Genomic DNA, 6000 nt, shown 5'->3' on the forward strand with positions numbered 1-6000 from the left:
TGCTCTTTTATGGCCTGATTCCTTACAGAACAGACATTTCCATCCATTCATGCAATGCGTAGCACCTTGACCCTCCTCCAAACATTTCTTAAAACTCTGCTGAGTTGTCCGGGAGATTCTCCATACTCTCCCTGTACGTTGAATCCCACTTAGATTTTCAGGGACTATACCATTTCCCAAACTCATGTATAGCTCTGTATCCAAGTAGAAGGAAAATTGATTTTGTTGAACCATATCCACTTGGGTACAGTTTTTCATTGGAATCTGTTAACTCATTGTTTGCCCCTACGGGCCTCACTACACTACCAGTGTTACTCAGTACGTTCGTCCATGTTTGCTCGTTACCGACACGCTCCACCAGTTGCACGTCTACCTGTGCGTGGCCGGTGTGACAGAAAATAAGTAGATCGGTAAAAAAGTAGATCTGTACGTGTATACGCATGCGCGGTTGCTAAGGGGCGTTCCTAATATAATGATCTACATATTTACCGGTAAATAAGTAGATCGATAATACATCAATGTATTCTCGGCTCAGTATAATAGGTAAACTTAGATCTACTTATTTACCATGTCAACATATTGTCCAGTACTGGGAAATTAGTAGATCGATAATAAATCAATATATTCTGGGCTCAGTATAATAGGTAAACTTAGATCTACTTATTCCACCATGTCAACAGATTTTCCAGTACTGGGAAATTAGTAGATCGATAATAAATTATTACATTTTGGGCTCATTATAACAAGTAAACTTAATCCTACTTATTGAAAATATCAACATATTGTCACGTACTGGGAAATTAGTAGATCAATAATAAATCTCTATTAAAATAGGTAAACGTAGATCTACTTATTTACCAGGTCAAGAGACTGTTACGTATTTGGGAAATAAGTAGATCGATAATACATACATGTATTCTGCGGCTTCTGCCCCCATTATTATAGATTACCTCAAATCTACTTATTTAACAGGTCATCATATTCTGAAGAACTGATAAATAAGTAGATCGATAACACTTATTTACCATGTCAACAGAATGTCAAGTACTGGGAAATTAGTAGATCGATAATACATCAATATATTCTGGCCCTCATTATAATATGTAAACTTAGATCTACTTATTTACCATGTCAACAGATTGTCAAGTACTGGGAAATTAGTAGATCCATAATACATCAATGTATTCTGGCCCGCATTATAATAGGTAAACTTAGATCTACTTATTTACCATGTCAACAGATTGTCACGTACTGGGAAATTAGTAGATCGATAATACATCAACGTATTCTGGCCCGCATTATAATAGGTAAACTTAGATCTACTTATTTACCATGTCAACAGATTGTCAAGTACTGGGAAATTAGTATATCGATAATACATCAATGTATTCTGGCCCGCATTATAATAGGTAAACTTAGAACTACTTATTTACCATGTCAACAGATTGTCAAGTACTGGGAAATTAGTAGATCGATTATTGAAAATATCAACATATTGTCACGTACTGAGAAATAAGTAGATCAATAATAAATCAACATAATATGTCTCTATTAAAATAGGTAAACGTAGATCTACTTATTTACCAGATCAAGAGAAGTGACGTACTTGGGAAATAAGTAGATCGATAATACATAAATGTATTCTGCCCCCATTATTATAGATTACCTCAAATCTACTTATTTACCAGGTCATCATATTCTGAAGAAATGATAAATAAGTAGATCGATAATAAATCAATATATTCTCGGCTCAGTATAATAGGTAAACTTAGATCTACTTATTTACCATGTCAACAGATTGTCAAGTACTGGGAAATTAGTAGATTCATAATACATCAATGTATTCTGGCCCGCATTATAATAGGTAAACTTAGATCTACTTATTTACCATGTCAACAGATTGTCAAGTACTGGGAAATTAGTAGATCGATAATACATCAATGTATTCTGGCCCGCATTATAATAGGTAAACTTAGATCTACTTATTTACCATGTCAACAGAATGTCAAGTACTGGGAAATTAGTAGATCGATAATACATCAATGTATTCTGGCCCGCATTATAATAGGTAAACTTAGATCTACTTATTGAAATATCAACAGATTGTCACGTACTTGGAAATTAGTAGATCGATAAAACATCAATGTATTCTGGCCCGCATTGTAATAGGTAAACTGTTATTATATACGCGTGCCCTGCCCGTGCCTCGTACTCGGTACCGACGACATGGCGAAATATAGCCTGTGGTGTATGTGTCGAATTTCTATCCACGTGATATGTAACTTTACAACGAAGAGTGAAATTGAATATGCAAGAAAACTTTTATCCCCTCTAGTTTTTCGATATTTTTACCCCGAAAACATTTTCCTTTTCTGTCTGATTCGTTATAACTAATATTTTCTAACACTATTTCAAAAGTATAGGCAACAGTTTGGATGATGCGTTATTTTACACCTGTATAATACCGGAGACTTAGTGCCCCTTTAAGTGGGCCCCACCTAAACTATTGTGCATCTATTTGGAATTTATCACGATTATCAACTGGATTTTTTTTCAGAAGTTTTCTTTATCATGAAAAAATCTCGAAAGTTACGTATATTGGGCCTTTAATATTTAATGTCTTAGTTTCTAATTAAGATATATCTCAGTTTCTTATAAGGATATCTCAGTTTCTTATAGAGATATGATATGTTAATTTCTAATTAAGATATCTCAGTTTCTAATAGAGATATCTTAGTTCTTAATTAATATCTCTCAGTTTCTAATTAGATATCTCTATTAATTTGATAATAGAGATATCTTAGTTTCTAATTAAAGTTACCGTGCCGCCAACTAGCGCGATTTCTTCGTATTAACAGAACAAATGGGGACTACAGTATTTTTCCTGGATAGCAGAAGTTAGGAACTTTTCGTTAATTACGCTAAATAAAACTTGGAGCATATGGAAGATAATTAATAATTAAAAAGCAAATTTCACCAAGCGCAGTCCGCTAATTTGCATGCCACTCCGCCCCTTGCCGCATGCGCAGTCATTGTTTACTTCTGGACACAGGTGAGTATCTAGAACACGTGCGTCGTACGTAGGGTGATGTAGACTAGAGCGTCATCGCACTTGTGTTTTCAGACCTAAAATTACCTTACTCTGTATTTTTGATATGGATTTATTAAAACAATGTGATATAGTTTATTTACTATTTGTTTCAATGTTGGTGATAAGCATCTGATAAAAGAAAGTATTTGTCAGCTCATAGACATACCAGGAGGAATATATTCTTTCGATGATAAATTTATTTTCAAACTAACAGAACTTTGCATGTACCTGTTTCTTCGTGTGGCTCTTCCCGTTTTGCGCATGCAAGATATATAGGACTGTCCAACCAGAATGTTTCGTTTAGTAAGCCGGCGATTCGATTTTTAAAAAGGTGGGATAGGTGAACGTATTGGCACACATACATGTTCGTGTATTTTCTTTTTGAAATATTATACATTCTTGTCAATTGATGTGCATATATGTTTAGAGATAATCATAATAACAACATGTATGCCCTTTATACATGCAATGGACGTAATATACAATAGATGTATGATTCAGTTTATTGTACATGAATACTCGTAATAAATCGATCTGTACATGTAACAAAAGTATACGATTTTGTGCATTTGCATTCTAGTTCCGAAATTTCTTTTATTTACAGTTATTCTTTTATATACGTATGAATTAGGAAATCTGTCTTGATTTATAACACCAAAACCAGACAGGTAAGCTTGGTTTTTGCCAGGAGTATGACACACGCGCACGTGTGCATACATGTATGTGTACATTGTACTTGGCGATACGATCGCGTATATACGTTTCTGAATCATGGTACGCAGAACCAGTGAGCAGGAAAGCATGGGTTCGATCCAGGGGATGCGCAATATTACAGATATTTTACACTAGGTTATATAAAGTGTCAATCTCATTTGCGAAAACCCACATTTGTTTGCATTGCATACCATTCGTTGAAGTAAGCTCTCGTGACATCTCGTGAACTTGAAAATACATAATAATGATATAAACATGGTTCAACACGCCCTTCTGTGAATTAATTAACACTCTGTAAAATGCTTTCCACGCCTTTATTACAGATATATATTTGTATTTTTGTGTTTAAATCTTTTAATTATGATATACTTAAATTATTCTTTGTATCTATAACTCCAACTTTTGACCAACGTTTTACCCATCAGTTAGCGGCACGGTAACTTTAAGATATCGCAGTTTCTAATAGAGATATCTCTTTTAGGCTGTAATAGAGATAGTTTTAATAGAAATTATAAGTAAAATAAAAAAAGCTTGATGGATTTGTAGAAAATAAACACGTGGCAAGACAAGGGAGTAATTCGCATTGGTAATTGTTTTCCTTCGGCGTTTGCGAGATATTTGTTTTCGAATGTAATAGATATACATGTATATCAGTTAGAAACTGAGATACTAAAATATCTCTATTAATTTGGTAATAGAGTTATCTTAGTTTCTAATACAGTTATCTTAGTTTCTAACAGAGATATGCTAGTTTCTAATAAAGATATATCTAGTACAGTTTGATACAGATATCTTAATTAGAAACTAAGATATCTTAATCAAAAAGTGAGATATCTTAATTTGAAACTGACATATCTTAATTAGAAACTAAGATAACTCTATTAGAAACTGAGATATCTCTATTAGAAACTGAGATAACTCTATTAGAAACTGAGATAACTCTATTAGAAACTAAGATATCTCTATTAATCATTAGTAATAGAGACATCTTTATTAGAAACTGAGATATCCCTATCAGAAACTAAGATATCTGTTTTAGGTCTTAAATGTTAAGTTGGCTTGCCATAATCATTGCTTTTTAGCCCACCATCTGATGATTCAAATCGCCTGTCGTCCGTTGTATGTGGTGGTCCGTCCGTCTTATGTCCTTAAACAATTCTTGTTATCGATATATCTTTAAAAAATGCTGGAGGGATTTCTTTACAAATTTCATATATAGGTTGGTTATTACATTCTGAGGCTGATCTGAAAAACAGCATTGTCAGCAGGCCACCGCCTTAGGTTTTGAGAAGTGAGTGTGTTATTGCTGTTCTCGGAAACTACAGGAGGGATTTTCTCAGGGGTCAAATATGTTTTTAAAATCTACACAACATTATATAAACAACCGTATGATCTAGATCGATGATACTTGGGTATTTTATGTAGACTAGCAGTGCGAATCTTTTTTTAATATATTGTGTTTAGGTCAATGGTCTAAATTGAAAGCTAGACGGAGTCAAAGGTTAACATGCGCTATAATGGGTAAAACGTTTTAAGAATCTTCTTCTCAAGTTCCATAATCCCCAGGGTTCTAATATTTGGCCAGTGGGTACCTGTGCAGGAGTGCTATAAAATGTCCTCATATAATTGACCTTCACAACATTGAAAACCATATTGTATGTTACGTAGACCAGCAGTGCAACTTTTTTCATAATGTATTGTGTTAAGGTCAATTATCAACTTTGAGTGCTGGATGGGGTCAAAGGTTAAAATGGGCTATAATTAGTAAAAAGTTTTCATAATCTTTTTCTCAAGATCCAAAAGGTCCAGGGTCCTGATGTGTGTCCAGTACGTACCTGAGCACACCCATTACGATTAGCCCTAATTATGATTTCATGTGAGCGATAAGGCTCTCTGGGCCTCTTGTTATTAATGGGACTATAGTGACATATGAGAAAAAATATATTGTTAGCAATGTTCCTTGCGACGGACATGTAATAATATTTGATTTCCATTATTTAGTTCTAATATAGTTATGGCTTTTAATATGCAACCTTACCTCTTCCGAAATTCTCTCTCGTCTAACCAGTGGATTTTGCATAGGAAGATATGTAATACCCCCACCATGTCTTAAGAGCAAGATGAATCTATAAAACATGTCTATCTATATTAATTTAGGAACTTAAAACAATAGAAATTACCCCAAGTTGAACAGA

The sequence above is a fragment of the Pecten maximus genome, chromosome 8 (assembly GCF_902652985.1).
Source record: "Pecten maximus chromosome 8, xPecMax1.1, whole genome shotgun sequence".
Lineage (NCBI taxonomy): Eukaryota > Metazoa > Mollusca > Bivalvia > Pectinida > Pectinidae > Pecten > Pecten maximus.